This window comes from Odocoileus virginianus, chromosome 2, assembly GCF_023699985.2.
Source record: "Odocoileus virginianus isolate 20LAN1187 ecotype Illinois chromosome 2, Ovbor_1.2, whole genome shotgun sequence".
Lineage (NCBI taxonomy): Eukaryota > Metazoa > Chordata > Mammalia > Artiodactyla > Cervidae > Odocoileus > Odocoileus virginianus.
Genome location: NC_069675.1, coordinates 41,980,378 through 42,002,879, shown reverse-complemented (window position 1 = coordinate 42,002,879; position 22,502 = coordinate 41,980,378). Strand labels below are relative to the sequence as shown.

The following is a 22,502-nucleotide window of genomic DNA, read 5'->3' as shown; positions in this document are numbered from 1 at the left end:
TTTGTTTCATCTGCTAGAAGTTCCAAAGAATAGCAAGGAGAGAGAAGAAAGCCTTCCTCAGTGATCAGTGCAAAGAAATAGAGGCAAACAATAGAATGGGAGAGACTGGAGATCTCTTCAAGAAAACTAGAGATACCAAGGGAACATTTCATGCAAAGATGGGCAAAATAAAGGACAGAAATGGTATGGACCTAACAGAAGCAAAAGATATTAAGAAGAGGTGGCAAGAATACAAGAAGAACTATACAAAAAAGATCTTCACTACCCAGATAATCACGATGGTGTGATCACTCACCTAGAGCCAGACATACTGGAATGTGAAGTCAAGTAGGCCTTAGGAAGCATCACTATGAACAAAACTAGTGGAGGTGATAGAATTCCAGTTGAGCCATTTCAAATCCTAAAAGATGATGCTGTGAAAGTGCTGTAAAAGACGCTTGCTCCACAGTTCTAAAGCATCAATTCTTTGGCACTCAGCTTTTGTAATAGTCCAACTCTCACATCCATACATGACTACTGGAAAAACCATAGCCTTGACGAGATAGACCTTTGTTGGCAATAACATCTCTGCCTTTTTAATATGTTAGCTAGGTTGGTCATAACTTTTCTTCCAAGGAGTAAGCGTCTTTTAATTTCATGGCTGCAGTCACCATCTGCAGTGATTTTGGAGCCCCCAAAAATAAAGCTTCTCACTGTTTCCCCATCTATTTGCCGTGAAGTGATGGGACCAGATGCCATGATCTTAAGTTTTCTGAATGTTGAGCTTTAAGCCAACATTTTCACTCTCCTCTTTCACTGTCATCTTTAGTTCTTCTTCACTTTCTGCCATAAGGGTGGTGCCATCTGCATATCTGAGGTTATTGATATTTCTCCTGGCAATCTTGATTCCAGCTTGTGCTTCATCCAGCCCAGTGTTACTCGTGATGCACTCTGCATATAAGTTAAATGAGCAGGGTGACAATATACAGCCTTGACGTACTCCTTTCCCTATTTGGAACCAGTCTGTTGTTCCATGTCTGGTTCTAACTGTTGCTTCTTGACCTGCATACAGATTTCTCAGGAGACAGGTAAGGTGATATTCCCATCTCTTTCAGAATTTTCCACAGTTTGTTGTGGATCCACATAGCCAAAGGCTTTAGTGTAGTCAATGAAGCAGAAGTACATGTTTTTCTGGAATTCTCTAGCTTTATCTATGATACAATGGATGTTGGCAATTTGACCTCTGGTTCCTCTGCCTTTTCTAAATCCAGCTTGAACATCTGGAAGTTCTCAGCTCACATACTGCTGAAGCCTGGCTTAGAGAATTTTCAGCATTACTTTGCTAGTGTGTGAGATGAGTGCAATTGTGCAGTAGTTTGAACATTCTTTGGCACTGCCCTCTTTGGGACTGGAATGAAAACTGACCTTTTTCAGTAACTACGTTGAGTTTTCCAAATTTGCTGACATACTGAATGCGGCACATTAACAGCATCATCTTTTAGGATTTGAAATAACTAAGCTTGAATTCTATCACCTTCACTAGTTTTATTTGTAGTGTGCTTCCTAAAGCCCACATGACTTCACACTCAAGGATGTCTGGCTCTAGCTGAGTGATCACACCATCATGATTATCTGGGTCATGAAGATCTTTTTTGTACAGTTCTTCTGTGTATTCTAGCCACGTCCTCTTAATATCTTCTGCTTCTGTTAGGTCCACAGGGTTTTTGTCCATTAGTGTGCCCATCTTGCATGACACATTCCCTTGGTATCATTAATTTTCTTGAAAAGATCTCTAGTCTTTCCCATTCTATTGTTTTCCTCTATTTCTTTGAATTGTTCACTTAGGAATGCTTTCTTATCTCTCCTAGCTATTCTTTGGAACCCTGCATTCTGATGGGCATATCTTTCCTTTTCCCCTTTGCCTTTCACTTCTCTTCTCAGCTATGAGCCATGTTGTGCAGGGCCACCCAAGACAGTCGGGTCGTAGAGGAGAGTTCTGACAAAACATGCTAATTGTCAGAGAAAAGCAAATCAAGACTACAATGAGACATCAGCTCATACCATGATCAGAATGACCATCATCAAAAAAATCTAAAAACAATCAATCCTGGAGAGAGTGTGGAGGAGGGTAAACTTCCCACACCATTGGTGGGAACGTAAATTGGTACAGGCACTATGAAGAATAGTAAAGAACAACAGAGTTACCATATGATCCAGTAATCCCACTCTTAAGCATATATCTGGAGTAAATCATAATTTGAAAAGATACATGCACCCAAATGTTTATTGCAGTATTGTTTATCACAGCCAGGACATGGAAGCAACCTAAAAGTCATTCAACAGAGAAATGGATAAAGAAGATGGAGTACATATATACAATGGAATATTACTCTGCCATAAAAAAGAAAAAAATAGAGCCATTTGCAGCAACATGGATGGACTAGAGATGGTCATACTGGGTAAAGTAAGTCAAAGAAAGATGTATCATATGATATCACTTATATGTAGAATATTAAAGAAGATGGTACAAATGAATTTATAAAACAGAGACAGAGTCACAGAGGTAGAAAACACATTTATAGTTACCAGGTGGGAAAGGGGTGGGAAAGATAAACTGGGAGACTGGGATCAACATATGCACACTACTATATATCAAACAGATAACTTATAAGGACCTATGGTATAGTACAGGGAACTCTACTCAATATCAGCCTATATGGGGAAAGAATCTAAAAAAGAGGATATATGCATAAATGATTTACTTTGAAACTAACACAACATTGTAAACCAACTATACACCAATAAAAATTTAAACTTAAATAAATAAAAATAGCTATTATCAAAAAAGAAATCCATGCTAAAACACATTAAAAATTTTTTTATTTTTATGTATTTATTTTTGGCTACACTGGGTCTTCGTCGCTGCATGTGGGTTTTCTTTATTTGTGGTGAGTGGGTGCTACTCTCTCCCCCACTCACCACAACTAGAGAAGTGTGCAGGCTTCTCACTGTCATGGCTTCTCTTGTTGCAGAGCATGGGCTCTAGAGCACATGGACTTCAGGAAGTGCAGCACACGGGCTTAGCTTTCCCTGGGCATCTTCCTGGACCAGGGATTGAACCCATATCCCTTGCACTGGCAGGCAGATGGAAGTCCCCAGAACACATTTTAATTAAATTTCTGAAAACTAAAAGAAAGAAATCTTGAAAGCAAATTAAGCTAGAGCTATCTGATGGAACACAATATGGAATCAAGATTGCCTGGAGAAATATCAGTAACCTCAGATAGGCATATGACACCACCCTTATGGCAGAAAGAGAAAAAGAACTAAAGAGCTTCTTGATGAAAGTGAAAGAGGAGAGTGAAAATGTTGGCTTAAAACTCAGCATTCAGAAAACCAAGATCATGGCATCTGGTCGCATCACTTCATGGCAAATAGATGGGGAAACAATGGAAACAGTGAGACTTTATTTTTGGGGGCTCCAAAATCACTGCACATGGTGACTGCAGTCATGAAATTAAAAGACATTTATTCCTTGGAAGAAAAGCTATGACCAGCCTAGATAGCATATTAAAAAGCAGAGACATTACTTTGCCAACAAAGGTCCATCTAGTCAAAGCTATGGTTTTTTCAGTAGTCACGTATGGATGTGAGAGTTGGACTATAAAGAAAGCTAAGTGCCGAAGAATTGATGCTTTTGAACTGCGGTGTTGGAGAAGACTCTTGAGTCCCTTGGACTGCAAGGAGATCCAACCAGTCCATCCTAAAGGAAATCAGTCCTGAATATTCATTGGAAGGACTGATGCTGAAGCTGAAACTCCAATACTTTGGCCACCTCATGTGAAGAGTTGACTCATTGGAAAAGACCCTGATGCTGGGAGGGATTGGGGGCAGGAGGAGAAGGGGGCAACAGAGGATGAGATGGCTGGATGGCATCACCGACTGGATGGACATTGGTTTGAGTAAACTCCGGGAGTTGGTGATGGACAGGGAGGCCTAGAGTGCTGCAATTCACGGGGTCGCAAAGAGTCGGACACAACTGAGCAACTGAACTGAACTGAACTGATGCTGGGAAAGATTGAGGGCAGGAAGAGAAGGGGACAACAAAGGATGAGATGGTTGGGTGGCATCACCAACTCAATGGACATGGGTTTGGGAGGACTCCAGGAGTTGGTGATGGACAGGGAGGCCTGGCGTGCTGTGGTTCATGAAGTCTCAAAGAGTCAGACATGACTGAGCAACTGAAATGAACTGAGCTAAGGTGATGGTCTACGTAAACCATACCAAGGAATCTAAAAACACAAAACAAAAAAGCCAACAACAACCACAACAAACTCTTAAAACAAATAAGTGAGTTCAGCAATATCACAGGGAAGATAAACTGATAAAACATACAAAAATCAAGTTTATTTCTAAATGCTAGTAATGAGCATGTGGACACTGAAATTTAAAACACAATACCAGTTACAATTGCTCACAAAATGAAATGCTTAGATATAAATGTAACATAACACATACAGAACTCTAAAGCTGAAGACTACACAATGCTGTGGAGAGAAAGCAAAGATCTAAAAAATGAAAGGAAATCATGGTTGTGGACTGAAAGATTCAATAGAGTAAAGATACTACTTCTCCCCAAAGTGATATACAAGTATTTTGTTGTTGTTGTTCAGTTGTCCTGTCAGTTCAGTTCAGTCGCTCAGTTGTGTCTGACTCTTTGTGATCCCATGGACTGCAGCATGCCAGGCCTCTCTGTCCTTCACCATCTCCTGAAGTTTGCCCAGGTTCGTGTTCATTGCACTGGTGATGCTGTCCAGCCCTCTCATTCTCTGACACCCTCTTCTCCTTCTGCCCTCAATCTTTCCCAGCATCAGGGGCTTGTCCAATGAGTCGTCTCTCAAAGAGCTTTCCACAGTTTGTCATGATCCATGCAGTCAAAGATGTTTTTCTGAAATTCCCTTGCTTTCTCTATAATCCAGTGAGTATTGGCAATTTGATCTCTAGTTCCTCTTCCTTTTCTAAACCTAGCTTGGACATTTGGAATTTCTTGGTTCACGTAACACTGAAGCCTAGCATGCAAGATTTTAAACATGACCTTACTAGCCTGGGAGATGAGTGTGACTGTCCAATGGTTAGCACATTCTTTGGTACTACCCTCCTTGGAACTGGGATGAGGATCGACCTCTTCCAGCCCTGTGGCCACTGCTGGGTCTTCCAGATTTGCTGACATACTGAATGCAAAACCTTGATGGCATCATCCTTTAGGGATTTGAATAGTTCTGCTGGAATTTCATCACATCCACAAGCTTTATTAACAGCAGTGCTTCTTAAGGCCCACTTGACTTTGCACTCCAGAATGTCTGGCTCTGGGTGACTAACCACACCATCATAGTAATCCAGTTCATTAAGATCCTTTCTATACAGTTCTGTGTATACAGTCCCCTTCAAGGATCACTGCCTTGTCATGGCAAGGGGCTTGTGTAACTCAATGAAGCTATGAGCCATGCCATGCAGGGCCACCCAAAACAGACAGGTCATAGCAGAGAGTTCTGACAAAACGTGATCCACTGGAGGAGGGAATGGCAAACCACCCCAGTATACTTGCTGTGAGAGCTGTATAAAAGGCCAAAAAGATATAAGTATAATGAATTCTTATTAAAATCCCAGCCAAAAACAAACAAACAAACAAGAAAACCAGCAAGACTTTTGGTAGATATAAATAAGATTTTTCTGAAATTTATATAAAAATGCAATGGAACTAGAATGTTAAAACAAGTTTGAAAAAGAATTAAGTGGAAGGAATAAGTCTACCTATATCAAAACTTACTAGTATACAGCTACAATAATCAAGACTGTGTGTTACTTCTGAAAGACAGAAACACAGAGCAATGGAGCAGAATAAATAACCCAGAAATAGACCCACGTAAATATGCCCAAATGATTTTTTACAAAGGTGCTTTGCAGTTCAAAGGAGGAAAGAGCTTTTACAACAAATGGTGCTGGAGAAACTCGACAGCCAAAGGCAAAAAAGTGAACCTTGACCTAAGCCTCATATATTACATAAAAGTTTACTCAGAGTGGATCACAGACCAAATACAAACCATGAAACCACAAAACTTTTAGAAAAAGAAAAGAAAATCTTCGGGATCTAGCATTAGGTAAAGAATTCTCAGACTTGACACCAAAATCACGATGCATAACAGGGAAAATTTATAATCTGGATTTCATCAAAATTAAAAACATTCTCTCTGTTAAGAGGATGAAGAGACAACTAGAGAATGGGGGAAAGTGTGCAAGTCATGTATCTGTCAAAGGGACTACTATCTAGAATATATAAAGAACTCTCAAAACTCAACCATAAAAAACAGCAAACAATCCATTTAGAACAGGGATAAAGTCATGAAGAGACATTTCACCAAAGAAGATACTGAAATAGCAAATGAGCACATGAAAAGATATGCAACATCATGAGTCACTAGGAAGATGAAATTAAAGCAATGAGATACCACTACATATCTATCAAAACAGCAAAACTAAAAGATAGAGACAATACCAATTGCTGACAAAGATATGGAGAAATTAGATCAGTGATACATTACTAGTGAGGATGTAAAATTAGACAGCCACTCTAGAAAACAGTTCCATAGTTTCTCAAAAAACTATCATATAACCCAGCAATTGCACCATTCCTGGGCATTTATTCCAAATAAGGGAAGACTTACATTCACACAAAAACCCACACAGATATTTAAAGCAGTTTTATTTGTAATATCCAAAAACTGAAAACAACCCAAATTTTCTTCAAGGGGTAAGTGTTCTGTGGGATATTCATGCCATGGAATACTGCTCAGCAAGAACAAAGGAACAGACTTTTAACAAATGCAACAAGCTGGATAAATCTCCAAAAAATTATGAGTTAAAAAGTCAATCCAAGAAGATTTCAGGACTTCCCTAGTGGTCCAGTGGCTAAGAATTCACTTGCCAATGCAGGGGACACAAGTTCAATTCCTGGTCCAGAAAGATTCCACATGCTGTGGGGCAACTAAGCCTGTGCGCGACAACTACTGAGCCCACGGGCTGCAACTACTGATGCACACGCAGCCTAGAGCCTGTGTTTCTCAACAAGAAGCCAACGCAATGAGAAGCCCGCACACCACATCAAAGAAAAGCCCTCACTTGCCGCAACCAGAGAAAACCTGCAAGCAGCAACGAAGACCCACAGCAGCCAAAAAGAAATAAATAAATATTTTTAAAAAGTGAATCTTAAAAAAAGTGTTCAAAAGGTTGCATATTGTATGACTTTATGTAATAGTCTTTTTTTTAATGCCAAAATTATAGAAATGGTGACTAAATTAGTGGTTTTGGGGATTAAGGAGGGGTTAGGGTCAGAAGGGAAGTGAGTATGGCAACAGAAGGACCACAGAGCAATTCTTGGGAAATCCAAAATTGTTTTTCATAAGGAACAGTTGAAGAGATATAGAACATTTCATCTGGGGAAATCTTGGATAAGGAGATTATGAAAGTTTTCTTTTTCCAGAAGATGAAGGAATTTATACAGAAAAAAAAAAAAATAGATTCCATTTGTGTGGCAGCAGGAAGCAGAACACAGATGTACGTAGGGGAAAGGGCACAAGCTTCAGGACTGCTCAAGCATGAGTTTAAACCAGAGTTCTATTTCCTATATCTAAGACTGAGCAAATCAGTTAACCTCTGTGATCCTTTGCTTCCTGTTCCTTAAAATGAGGCTAATGATTCCGGCTTCAATCCATCAATCCCCTTCTAAACAGAGAAACTGCTTCAAGTATTTACAACAAAAGAAATTTATTTCAGAGAACTGGTTGCATTTGATAAAGATATAAATACAGGTTGAAGGTGACAGAGAAGCTGAGATTTGAAGACTGCTATAATAGATGACAAAGTCAAGAATTTAAAAATATTTTCAGATTGGTTTGAACTTTAAAAAAAGGAAAATAGCTGGAGTAAGACTGTACAAGATGGGCCAGAGATAAACCAGAGATTAGCAACAATAAACAGGAGCCAACTGAAGGGACACAGGGAGAAGGCTGTGTTTTCCAGGAGCCAGGGTCACCAGGAAGAATCTGGAACCATGGAGCTCTGAAACAGTGGAAGTTGGAACCATGGAGATGCAGCCACTACTGGAGGAGATGCCTGAGGAAAAGAGGGAGGAAGGAAATGCTCCAGCTTCCTCCTTTCCTCACCCTCCAACCATTCACTGGGGACTCTACTGACCGAACCTAGCAGGAAATCAGAGCACCCTTAAGAAGGCAGCCTCCAGTTTAGTCCCTTCTATGCAGGGCAGAGTATGGATCAGAAAGCCAAAAGGCCCAGGTTTGGCACATTTATACTCACAGGGTGTTTTTGAGGATGCAGAGCATGGTACATAGTAAGATGCCAGGTAAGATGCCTGGCACATAGTAGATACTCAATAAAACGTAATCCTAACTTTTATACACCAATGTTATATGATGGGCATTTAGAATTGCATTTTCTCCATCACTTTATATCTGAGTTATATAGAAACACAAGCTAGGATATTTGGCTCATGCTACATGGATTCTGCCAAGAATGATTTTTTCCCCCCAAACGAGTTACATATCTAAGAAATGTCGGGGAGCGGGGAGTCCTGTCCTAAATATTCATTGTACAAAGCAAATGTTGAATTTCCACTTTTTCTGGTTTCAGCCTATCCAGAGGAAGAGTTTCAGTGAAATATTAATTTCAGACAAAGCCACACTAGGGTAAAATTGCACAGTAACTCAAGCAGAATGTGAAAAATTTATTTGGCATTGGTCAGGAATGGTTTTAATTATGTGAAGTCTTCACTAGGAGAAAAAAGTGATTGAAGATGTTTGACTAAAGCATTCGCAAAGGCTCTGGATACTCCCGGATTCCTCCCCAGTTTCAGTTTATTTCTGAAGTCTCCAAACCATAAACATAAAGGAAGTATCCATGGAATCGAATGATGACACTGTCAGAACCAAGGGGCAACCAGCAGCAAAAACAACCAATATGGGAAATATCAAGCACCAGCAATCCAAATACCTCAAGTATGGCACAAAGGTCAGGTGTCCAGTCGTGTGGGAGGTCAACCAGAGTACAACAGAGGGAAGAGTGAGGATTTAAAGGAATGTTCAAAACTTGGGAGGCAGGATGCAAGATGCTTTCATAAAAGGTCCCAGATAGGTACAAGATGCAGAGTGTGCCATGCACATGTTGGATACCTCACATTTCCTGGAAGTCACTGGTGAGCTGTGGTACTGGGCTTGAAGTAGCACCTGGAAGTGGGAAGAGAACCAGGGCCCATCCCTAAGGATGACACAGGCACTGAGGATTTGATCTTGTAGATAGAAGAGTGGAGTCATCTCTAGTGCCAGAGCCAAGTCACTTTCAGTCTTGTCCGACTCTTTGCGGCCCCATGGACTGTAGGCCACCAGACTCCTCTGTCCATGGGATTCTCCAGGCAAGATACTAGAGTCGGTTGCCATGCCCTCCTCCAGGTGATCTTCCTGACCCGGGGATTGAACCTGCGTCTCTTATGTCTCCTGCATTGGCAGGTGGGTTCTTTACCACTAGTGCCACCTGGGAAGCCCAAGTCAACTCTAAGGGCCTTAAAAATGGTCAATATCCAGGAAGCTATCTTTAAAGAGTAGCTTTCAGCCTCTGGATTCTGTCCATGTGTATTAGCACCCTAGCACTAATCTAGAAGCAGGAGTTTCTGTCCTAGGAGGGCATACAGGAGTGTGAACACAAGCAAAGGGACAAGAATTTGAAAGGGAAACAAAAACCAGTCCTATGAAGTTAGTTAGAGGTGGTCTAACCTGCAACAGGATCAGCCCTAGGCTGGACTGTTAGGTTCGTGCTAAGACCCTTCAGCTGTGTCTGACTCTTTGACTGATGCCCAAATATATGTGCCCAGGAGGTCAGGGGATCCTCTTAAATATTTACTGCCCCAGGTAAGACAGGCCTGGGCATACAAGTTGGGGGTGATTCTAGCTTGGAGAGCCAGGCAGGGAGCCAGACCACCTTAACCTGAAAGGGGAGTCTAAAGGACTGAGGATGGATGAGGTGGGATGATCTCCCCAGCCCAGTGTGTCCTAAGTTCATTCTCTCACTAAACTACTTCCTATTTTCTCCACAGTTTTCACAATATCCTGACCCTCCCAATCACTCATACTCACACTTGGAAGTCACCTTGGGCCCTTCCTCTCCCTTGCCCTGAAAATTCTACCTCATATCCCCTCTTTGGTCCTCATTACCACTCACCTAACAGGAGTTCCCTTTTCTTCTTCTCCTACCCCAAGATCATATACTGGTGTCAGACTGAGCATTCAGAAACAATGTTCTAATAATGCCACTCCTCTGTTCTAAAATCACCACCTACAGAGTAAAATTCAAGTGTGAGCCTGTAAATCAAGGCCCTTCATAGGTTCTTCCCAACCTAGCTTTCCAACACAGCCAAAGTCCCAGCAAATGGAATCATGTTCTTCCTCATATACTTTCCACTCAGTTCTAACTCTGGGCTTTGCTCTGCTGAATGCTCTTACCTATATTAATGCACTTCTGAGTCCTATCCACCCTCCAAGATCCATGTCACATCATCTCCTATAAGAACAGTCTCTGATTCTCCTAATCATACATAATGGCTCCCTCTCTTGCAGCCCTGTAACCCTCTGTGACAATATTTTGCATGTGGTAGAAGTATGTGTGTCCTATATTTTTGCATTAGGCCATATAAGTTCTTTGAAATTAGGGGCCTTACACCAGATTCGCCTTCATTAAGGAAATGTAGGGAGACCCAAGAACATTGAATTTGGTCAGCTTGTAAGACATGTAAAGAGGTTTGGAGGAATAATAACATAAAGGAATTCTGGAATCATACTGTGATCCTGGAATGATAATTAAAAGAATTTGCAAGTCATCAGCTGAAGTGTGAAAACAGAGAAGGTAACCCTGATGAAGAATATCAAAGGTAAAGGAAAGAGCTCATGGCTGAACCCTAGTGAAAACTAGCCTGCCAAGTGTCAGGGGGAGAAAGAAGAAACTTCATGGAGATGGCAGGAAGTAGTCAAACAGAATCACAACATTTGTACCACACTGGGCATGAAAAGAATTTCAGTCCTGATGGTCAGTCAACCAACATGTGCTTGAATAATTCTGACTAAATCCTATGTGATTTTCTCTCTATGGTTGCAAGCAAGGCAGAACATAATGACAGACATGTGGATCTTTAATCCAGGCCATTAAAAAAGGCAATCCACTTGCCATTTTAGTCTTAACCTGTATTTCTCAAGCAAAGGCTTCATCTGCCACCAGTAGGGCTTCCCAAGTCCTGTATACCTGGGGCATCTGTAAATGTAGAGAACTCACAAAAATAATGCCCCACCAAGGAACACACAAATGGGAACAAGAAGCCTTACCAGTCATGATTCTTTTCCATTTTGGCTTCCCAAGTCCCAATCTGACTCCTAAGTCCATGATAATTATTATTTAAACCAGAGCATAAGTACAGGGACACTGGAATTCTCTGGGCCAGAATACTGGAGTGAGTAGCCTTCCCCTTCTCCAGGGGACCTTCCAAACCCAGGGACTGAACCTAGGTGCCCCAACTGCAGGCAGACTCCTTACCAGCTGAGCCACAAGGGAAGCCCAAAGAAGACAGAGGTCAGAAGAGTGGATCAAAACCAAGGTGGAGTCTGGAAACCCACACCCGTCCCAGGGAGCTGGAGAAAAGGGAAACTCTAGGTAGGGGTGTGCCAGCCCTCCTTGGCAGGAGCTGTGTGGATTCTTGAGAAGGTAGACAGCTTCCACCTGAGACCTTCCAGGGGGAACTAGTCCACAGATACACAGGACCTGCTCTGGGCCAATTCAATTCAATGCAATGCATACAAACTGCTGAACACCCAGAAGGTGAAAAGCCATGAGCTGGGCAGACATTTAGCTGCTGCCAACAAGTCAGTTCTACAGCTTCCTTGAAGCCACCATTGTCTTACATCATACTCCAATAAACTGAAGTTCAACCTATTTGCTTCAGGGTTCTACAAATGTTTGACTCAAATTATATTTTTTAAAATATTTTAAAAACAGTAAACATATATATTCAGTGTGTGATATGCCAAATGTAAACAAGCTCAGAATAAAGGAAATAATTAATATGTTTGAACATATTAAGGGTAGCTTGTGCTGAGTCATGTCCGACTTTTTGTAGCCCCAAAGACTATAGCCTACCAGACTACTCTGTCCATGGGATTTTTTACAGGCAAGAATACTTGAGTGGGTTGCCATTTCTTCCTCCAGGGGATCTTTCTGACCCAGAGATCGAACCCGTGTCTCCTGCATCTCCTGCTTGGCAGGTAGACTTTACCGCTGAGCCATCAGGGAATGTATTAGAAACATCAATAATTAGGAAAGCTGTAGTTCTGAAAATGTCTTTAGTGATTCAGATCCTTGCAAGTCTTCTCTCTGTAAAACTGGACAAGTAAGCCCACCACCACCACTTTGGCTCAAGTATGCCATAGCTCAGTTAAATGCCAGACAAGACTCTGGGATATCCATTGAGTGCATGCTCACATAAAGAGGGAACAGTAAACTGTATTAGTAATAAGTGACCACATTACCTGTTGCACATGTGGTAGTATTGGTACCTTTAATGTTTGTTTTATTCTTATAGTGCTTGGAAGGCTTTTATAAATCCAAATAAGACCAACTCAGCAATGCAGGCCAAAATGTCAGTGATGAAAATGACAACTGAAGTTTGGACTCAACATGCCAAATTAAATATTTTTTGCTGTGTTTAAGGCTTTGTGCTGTGCTGTGCTTAGTCACTCAGCTGTGTCCAATTCTTTACAACCCCATGGATTGCAGTCCACCAGTCTCCTCTGTCCATGGGGATTCTCCAGACAAGAATACTGCAGTGGATTGCCATGCCCTCCTCCAGGGGATCTTTGCAACCCAGAGATGGAACCCGGGTCTCCTGCATTGCAGGTGGATTCTTTACCACCTGAGCCACCAGGGAAGCCCATTAAGGACTTTAAGTGATTACTAAATAGAAACAGGCACTGAAGTCACAATACTCTTAATAACATAATTAACATCTCATAATGGCACAATATGTTTTGAGGAAGTATTTTCTGTCAAAGGAAGATAAAAATTGGTTGAAGAACCTGTTTATCTATTACTTTCAATTAGATCTCTTATAATTAAAGAATGCAAACAGTTGTTACATAGTATTAATTAGTCAACATTAAAACCACATTTTCCTATCTTCTTCTTTCAAGTTTCTGGATCATTTTAATCAAAATAACCTGAATCTGCGAAGTATCCTGTTTAAAAGTGCTATCACTTTGAATGTCTGGCTGCCATAATTTTCTTAAGGCTGTACAGTCAATACAAAACACAGGGAAGTATTAATAGTGAGGAGACTACAAGGCTACAACTGTCATCACAAAATTTCAATTTATATTTTTATATTCACCATAACAGTCTCATCATTTTCAAATATACAACAAAATTTTTGTTTCTTCTCTTTAACTCACTGATATTCCATTTAAGATTTCATTTGAAGAGTATTAATGCTAAAAAAAATTAAAAGTCACTGTGTTATTCAATCCATAGGAGAAACCCAATATATTAAACAGGAAGAAGTTAAAGAAGCAGGCCTTTATATTAGAAAGGTAGAAACTAGATAAGAGTTAATGTGCTTCAAACACAGCCCCACCTATAAACGTGGGACTCAAAAAATACTTGTTGAAATAATCAACATAGCAGAAATGGTACGTCCCTTCCTTCTGGAATTGCAAGAGAGGGAAACTTTAGAAATGGAGAAACAAAGATGCCCATGGTAGAAGTTTTGCTTTTCCTATGAGAGCCATCTTTCTGCGGGCAAGTAAGTTGAACATTGTTTGTAGCTTTGTTCACTATGAACAAAGCTAGTGGAGGTAATGGAATTCCAGTTGAGCTATTTCAAGTCCTAAAAGATGATGCTGTGAAAGTGCTGCACTCAATATGCCAGCAAATTTGGAAAACTCAGCAGCGGCCACAAGACTGGAAAAGGTCAGTTTTCATTCCAATTCCAAGAATGCTCAAACTACTGCACAACTGCACTCATCTCACATGCTAGTAAAGTAATGCTCAAAATTCTCTAATCCAGGCTTCAACAGTACATGAACCACAAAATTCCAGATTTTCAAGCTAGTTTTAAAAAAGGCAGAGGAACCAGAGATCAAATTGCCAACATCTGTTGGAACATCAAAAAAGCAAGGGAGTTCCAGAAAAACATCTATTTCTGCTTTATTGACTATGCCAAGGACTTTGACTGTGTGGATCACCACAAACTGTGGAAAATTCTTAAAAATATGGGAATACCAGACCACCTGACCTGTCTCTTGAGAAATCTAAATGCAGGTCAGGAAGCAACAGTTAGAACTGGACATGGAACAACAGACTGGTTCCAAATAGAGAAAGGAGTATGTCAAGGCTGTATATTGCCACCCTGCTTATTTAACTTATATGCAGAGTACATCATGAGAAACGTTGGGCTGGGTGAAGCACAAGCTGGAACCAAGATTGCCGGGAGAAATTTCAATAACCTCAGATATGCAGATGACAGCACCTTTATGGCAGAAAGTGAAGAAGAACTAAAGAGCCTCTTGATGACAGTGAAAGAGGAGAGTGAAAAAGTTGGCTTAAAGCTCAACATTCAGAAAACTAAGATCATGGCATCTGGTCCCATCACTTCATGGCAAATAGATGGGGAAACAGTGAGAAACTTTATTTTGGGGGGCTCCAAAATCACTGCAGATGGTGAGTGCAGCCATGAAATTAAAAGACGCTTATTCCTTGGAAGAAAAGTTATGACCAACCTAGATAACATATTAAAAAGCAGAGATATTATTGGCAACAAAGGTCTATCTAGTCAAGGCTATGGTTTTTCCAGTGGTCAAGTATGGATGTGAGAGTGGGACTATAAAGAAAGCTGAGCACCAAGAATTGATGTTTTTGAACTATGGTATTGGAGAAGACTCTTGAGTCCCTTGGACTGCAAGGAGATCCAGCCAGTCCATCCTAAAGAAAATCAGTCCTGAATATTCATTGGAAGGACTGATGTTGAAGCTGAAACTCCAATACTTTGGCTGCTTGATGTGAAGAACTGACTCATTAGAAAAGACCCTGATGCTGGGAAAGATTGAAGGCGGGAAGAGAAGAGGATGACAGAGGATGACGTGCTTGGATGGCATCACCAATTCAATGGACATGAGTCTGAGTAAACTCTGGGAGCTGGTGATGGACAGGGAGGCCTAGCGTGCTGCAGTCCATGGGGTCGCAAAAAGTTGGACATGGCTGACCAACTGAACTGAACTGAAGTTGGACTTTTCTTTGTGTGAAGCAGGACAGAGAGATGGTGGTCAATGGGTAGCCAAATGTATCCACAGATGATTAGGACCAGCATAGCTGAGGTATCAGCATAATGGAAAGAATGCCATGTGCTACTTGCTCTGGGCATGTAGAAGAAAAGTGGTGACTAGACATGATTTTGAGGGAAGGAGGCCAAGAGAAGAATGCAGCCTGGAAAGCAGAACTGCAGCATATTCTAGGAATCATTCATTCATTCATTCACTCATTTACTGATAAAGCACCTATTAACACGCGCATGACAGTAGTACTTGAGTTATGAAGACAAACAAATTTTGGTCAGTGTCTCTTTGGGGGAAAGGAGTACTGGTTCCAAAGGAAGCAAGGAGAGCATGGTAGAGGGGTGCTTGGCATAGTACCTGAAATGCAACAGGAACTCAGTGCTTACTGTTACATGAATACTTACTGTTAAATAAATGAGCAGAGTTTAAAGTAAGGGGAGACTGGAAGGACAAAGGCAGTGAGCGTGGCCTAAAGAACACAGATGAAGATTCCTTAGGGTAGAGCTACTCAATCACCTTGGTATGAGGAAGCAGTCCTGAACTCTCCTTGAGAGAGGGTTGTGTTATAGGTTGAATTGTGTCCCTCAAAAAAGATATGGTGAAGTCTCAAAATGTAACCTTATTTGGAAACAGGATCTCTACAGATTTAACCAAGTTAAAATGAGCTCTTTAAGAGTGGGTCCTTCTGTATGACTAGTGTTCTTACATAAAGGAGAAGTTTGGATGCAGACATACACAGAAGGAAGACAATGTGAAGAGACACAGGGAGGAAACAAAAATGCCTAAGGCTACCAGAAGCCTGGGTAGAAACCTGGCACAGATACTTCCCTAGGACCTTCAGAGGGAGCACGGCCCTGCTAATACTTTTTCTGGCCTCCCCAACTGTGAGACAATAAATTTCTGTTGTTATAGGCCATCTAGTTTGTAGTACTTTGTTATGGCAGCCCTATGAAAGTAATACAGGCTGGAAGTCAAACAGATCAAAACCTGTGGCAGGCACTGGTGCTTATCTCCAACATGCAGTCCTCCTTACCGCTTACCAGAAGACCTCTACTTTGTTTCTCCATCCTCCCTGGCCCAAGGTACGGGAGATGGAATTGATTCACTTCAATCACAGAGATCTCTTTGCCATTCCGCGTACCATGTGACCCAACTCTGTCCAAGAGGTCTCACTAAAAGGACTGCTGTATCCCAGGTGGTGCTCATGGTAAAGAACCCACCTGCCAATGCAGGAGACATGAGACGCAGGTTCAATCCCTGGGTTGGGAAGAGTCCCTGGAGAAGGAAATGGCAACCCACTCCGATATTCTTGCCTGGAGAATCCCATGGATAGAGTATCCTGGCGGGCTACAGTCCATGGGGTTTCACAGAGTTAGACACAACTGAAGTGACTTAGCACAGCAGCACAGCACAGCACCCATGATATGATTCATTTGGTTTTGGATATTTCTCTGTCTCTGAAGGCCTGTTTGAAATATTCAATGCAGAGACTGTCTCTTACTGAACCTGAACAAGGCACTAAAGTAATAATCAGTGGGGTTACTAGATAACCTGAGGGAGAATGGTAACTGAATTGATTTCCTTGACCATAACAGTTGTTTGTCCTTTTAGAGGCTAATCTGGACCTCCAGGGTGTAAGTTAACAAGTTTTCTCTTATCAGATATTATTACCTGAATTTAACAAACATCCCCTGGGTGATTAGGCAGTGGATAAGACAATGTTCTAATCTAGACACTTAAATTCAGGAATTCCCTAATCCACAACCTAATACCACACTTTCTCCAAATTGTAACATGCAAAAATCATCAGGTTAGAACCTCAAGTTGGGGTCTGAGTTTTGTTGCATGTCCTTTGTCAAACACAGAAGAATAATCTCACACCTAACTGGTTTTTGCAGCTAAAACACAGTCCTTGCTATGCCAGAGGCTAACTGAGAACCCTGAAGGGCTAGGTGGGTCTTAGCAGGGACAGAGAGGAGAGAGTGGCATAGGTTTATGGAATGGGGCTTCATGCCACACTATGAGAGGTGGGGAGAAGACTCTACACTTTAAGAATGTCACAGGCTTTGATCCCAGATCTGGTCCAATTTCAGCTCCACCATTTAGCAGCTACTTGAATTCAATTTGAAAAACAGGAAATAAAATAATATTTTTAAGAATTCTGCATAATAATCTATATAATACATCCAGCATAGTGTCTTGTGATCAAGAGGTGACTTCCCCAGGATGTACACATGATTCTGAGTCACAAATACAGAATGTCTACAGTTTTGTTTTTTCTTTACTGGAAGAATCAGTCCACTGAGCACTAAAGAAACAGCAAGACATTTTTTTCATCAAATTGGTTATGTAGTCCTGTCATTTTGACTTTTGAGCATGTCACAAGCCATTCTCTTCAAGATCCCTCCTTCCTAGTTCCCCTGAATTAAAGCAGTGGAGCCTAAGTGGCCTCACTCTCTCCATTCTCTCCCCATGGTCCAATCCAATCTTGAGTGAGCCCCTAGAATTGTCATTGTTGAAGAGCGGTTGTTAAGTTCACAGGTAAGTCAAGCCCATTGGCTGTTTGTATCAATAAAGTTTACTTGGAACAGAGTCAAGCTCATTTGCTTTATGTATCATCTATTACAACTTCCACACTATAGTGGCAGAGCTGAGTAGCTGCAACAGAAACAGTATGGCTTGCAGAGCTTAAGATATTTACTATCTGGTTCTTCAAGAAAGCTTGCAGTACCCTTGGTAATTTGTTCTAGAACAATCCCCCTTGATAACTCATCATTCCCTTCAGTGACTTGCCTATAAGATAAAGTCTAAGCTGTGTTAGTTGGCCCTAACCAGTCTATCCTGGCTCATCTCTCACCATTCCCCTACTTGTATCCTAAACTCCTTGTAGAATAAAGCTCCCCAAAACACACCAGAATCTCTTCACCTAGAACACCACCACACCCTTTCCACATAAACAACAACAACAACAACAAAACACTTCTATTTGTACTTCAATATACTTCTTGAATATCCTTTCCTTTATGAAGCCTTCTAGAATTGCTGCCTCAGCCCTATCCAAGGAGCAGGCACTCCTTCCTTGGAAATAATATCCCACCAATAACTGACATGTCATATTCGATACATATTGCTTCATGGATCACAGCCTTGTCATGGTGAAGGCACTTGCATAACTCAATGAAGCTATGAGCCATGCCATGCAGGGCTGCCCAAGATGGACTGGTCATAGTGGAGAGTTCCGACAAAATGCAGTCCACTGGAGGAGGAAATGGCAAACAACTTCAGCATTATTGCAGCGAGAAACCATGAACAGTATGAAAAGACAAAAAGATATGAAACCAGAAGATAAGCCCCCCAGGTTGGAAGGTGTCTAGTATGCTACTGGGGATGACTAGAGGGCAATTACTAATACTTCCAGAAAGAATGAGGTGATCGGGCCAAAGTGGAAACGATGCTCAGTTGTGGATGTGTCTGATGGTGAAAGTAAAGTCTGGTTCTGTAAAGAACAATATTGTATAGGAAGCTGGAATGTTAGGTCCATGAATCAAGATAAATTGGATGTGGTCACGTAGGAGATGGTAAGAGTGAACATCAACATCTTAAGAATCAGTAAATTATAATGGATGGGAATGGGCGAATTTAATTCAGATGACCATTATTATCTACTACTGTGGGCAAGAATTCCTCAGAAGAAATGGAGTAGCCCTCATAGTCAACAAAAGAGTCTGAAATGCAGTATTTGGGTGCAATCTCAAAAACAACCAAATGATTTCTGTTCATTTCCAAGGCAAACCATTCAACATCAAGTCTATGCCCCAACCACTAATGCTGAAGAAGTTGAAGTTGAATAGTTCTATGAAGACCTACAAGACCTACTAGAACTAACACAAAAAAAGATATCCTTTTCATTATAGGGGACTGGAATGCAAAATAAGGAAGTCAAGAGATACCTGGAATAACAGGCAATTTTTGGCCTTGGAATACAAAATGAAGCAGGGCAAAGGCTAACGAGAGTTTTGTCAAGGGAACACACTGGTCACAGTAAACACCCTTTTCAAACAGCACAAGAGATGACTCTATATATGGACATTACCAAATGGTCAATACTGAAAACAGACTGATTATAGTCTTTGCAGCTGAAGATGAAGAAGCACTATACAGTCAGCAAAAACAAGACCTGGAGCTGACTGTGGCTCAGATCATTAGCTCTTTATTGCTAAATTCAGACTTAAATTGAAGAAAGTAGGGAAAACCACTAGGCCATTCAGGTCTGATTTAGAGCATAAATCCCTTATGATTATACAGTGGAGGTGACAAATAGATTCGAGGGATTAGATTTGGTAGACAGAGTGCTTGAAGAACTATGGACAGGTTCATAACACTGTACAGGAGGCAGTGATCAAAACTATCCTAAAGGAAAAAAAAATGCAGGAAGGTAAAGTGGTTGTCTGAGGAGGCTTTACAAATAGCTGAGGAAAGAAAAGAAGTGAAAAGCAAGGGAGAAAGGGAAAGATACACTCAACTGAACACAGAGCTTCAGAGAATAGTAAGGAAAGACAAGAAGGCCTTCTTCAAAGAACAAAGCAAAGAAGTAGAGGAAAACAATAGAATGGGAAAGACTAGAGATCTCTTAAAGAAAATGGAGCTATCAAGGGAAAATTTCACGCACAATGGACACAACAAAGGATAGAAACACTAAGGACCTAACAGAAGCAGAAGAGATTAAGAAGAGGTGGCAAGAATACACAGAAGAACTATACAAAAAAACTCTTAGTGACCCAGATAACCACGATGGTATGGTCACTCACCTAGAGCCAAACACCCTGGAGTGTGAAGTCAAGCGGGCCTACGAAGTGTTACTACAAACAAAGCTAGTGGAGGTGATGGAATTCCAGCTGAGCTATTTCAAATTTTAAAAGATGATGCTGTTAAAGTCCTGTACTCGGGGCTGGAAGGTTGTAGAGTTGTATGTTGAGCTCGAGTTGCGGGTCTTTAAGTGGTCGCGCCCCCTTGGAGAACGCGACCTGACGGCTAGGCGGTCCTGGGCTCTTCCGCTTCGCGGGGTTTGTAAAGTGCTGCCCAGTTAGCCCTGAACATAGTTGAAACAGAAAATAGGAAGATGGCAGCAAACCCTTCAGGACAAGGTTTTCAAAACAAAAATAGAGTTGCAATCTTGGCAGAACTGGACAAAGAAAAAAGAAAATTACTAATGCAGAACCAATCTTCAACAAATCATCCTGGAGCTAGCATTGCGCTCTCGAACCCGCTCTCAACAAGGACTTCCGGGACCACGCTGAGCAGCAGCATATTGCAGCCCAGCAGAAGGCAGCTTTGCAGCATGCACATGCACATTCATCAGGATACTTCATAACTCAAGATTCTGCATTTGGGAATCTCATTCTTCCTGTTTTACCTCGCCTTGACCCAGAATGAGAAAATATTTGTAACAGAAGTGACTTGGTAACATCAGATGCCAAAGCCACTAACATTCAGTGCTGTACAAACCGTGACTTTCAGAAGTTTGGTGGACTTTTTTATATATTTTGTTTCTTTAAAAGAAAGATAAGTGAAAGCAAAAAAAGGAGAGTGACCAGGATGATGAAAGCTCTGGAAGCTGTATTATCTGGGAACTGATGCTGCTGCTCAGGACTATAATCTGTGTGTAAGGCAGTTTGATTTTTAATTCTGAATCAGACCCCAAAGTGGATGTGGTCACACAACCCACCTCCCAAACTAGTTGGACTGAGTATATCATGTCTACAGTAGACTTGAAAGTCTAGAACCATTTAAAGTACTTTATGAACAAATGAGGGTGCTTTTTAAAAATGTGAACCAGTAGGCTTAAGTTACATTCACATTTGCTGTTTATAGAATTGATATCAGTGTATCTTTTGTGTTTATAGTCATCATATCCTAAAATATCCTTTAACTGGTAACTAGTTTGCCTATTCTCAATTTTAAAAGAAAACCCAAGATGCGAGTAAATTACCTGCCGGTCATAAATACCTTTTATAAATCTATGCCGCTGTAAATTATGTGACTAAATGCTATCAAAAACAATAAGAAATACAGTTGTAAAAAAAAAAAAAATAATAAAGTCCTGTACTCAACATGTCAGCAAATTTGGAAAATTCAGCAGCAGCCACAGGACTGGAAAAGGTCAGTTTTTATCCCAATTCCAAAGAAGAACAATGCCATAAAATGTTCAAACTACTGTACAGGTGTTCTCATTTTACATGCTAGTAAGGTTATGCTCAATATCCTTCAAGCTAGGCTTCACCAGTATGTGAATCAAGAACTTCCAGATAGATAAGCTGGCTGGATCAAATTGCCAGTCTTCTTTTGATCATAGAGGAAGCAAGGGAGTTCCAGAAAAACATCTACTTCAGCTCATTGACTTTGCTAAATCCTTTGACTATGTGGATCACAACAAACTGGGAAATTCTTAAAGAGATGGAAATACCAGACCACCTTATCTATCTCCTGAGAAACCTGTATGCAGGTCAAGAAGCAACAGTTAGAACTGGACATGAAACAATGGGCTGGTTCAAAATTGGGAAAGGAGTAAGATAAGGCTGTATATTGTCACCCTGCTTATTTAACTTATATGCAGAGTACATTATGCAAAATGTCAGGCTGGATGTATCACAAGCTGGAATCAAGACTGCCGGAGAAATATCAACAACCTCAGATATGCAGATGATACCACTTTAATGGCAGACTTTGAAGAGGAACTAAAGAGCCTTTTGATGAGGGTTAAAGAAGAGACTGAAAAGCTGGTTTGAAACTCAACATGAAAAAACTAAGATCATCCGCATCTGGTCTCATCACTTCATGGCAAATAGAAGGGGAAAAAGCAGAAGGAGTGACAGATTTTATTTTCTTGGACTCCAAAATCACTGCAGATGGTGACTGCAGCCATGAAATTAAAAGACACTTGCTCCTTGGAAGAAAAGCTATGACAAACTTAGCATATTAAAAAGCAGGGTTATCACTTTGCCAGCAAAGGTCTGTATAGTCAAAGCTACAGTTTTTGTTTTTTTTTTTCAGTAGTCATGTACCAATAAGAAGGCTGAGTGCCAAAGAATTGAT

General features: G+C 41.0%; 1 protein-coding gene and 1 pseudogene across 1 annotated transcript in view; one reads left to right on the top strand and one right to left on the bottom strand.

The window, feature by feature from the left end:
• The window catches only part of EVA1A (eva-1 homolog A, regulator of programmed cell death), a 79,675-nt gene that overhangs the window by 30,690 nt on the left and 26,483 nt on the right, over nt 1-22,502 (bottom strand). The gene's annotated exons all lie outside the window — the stretch shown is intronic.
• Nucleotides 20,358-21,168, top strand: LOC110125044 (SOSS complex subunit C pseudogene; annotated as a pseudogene).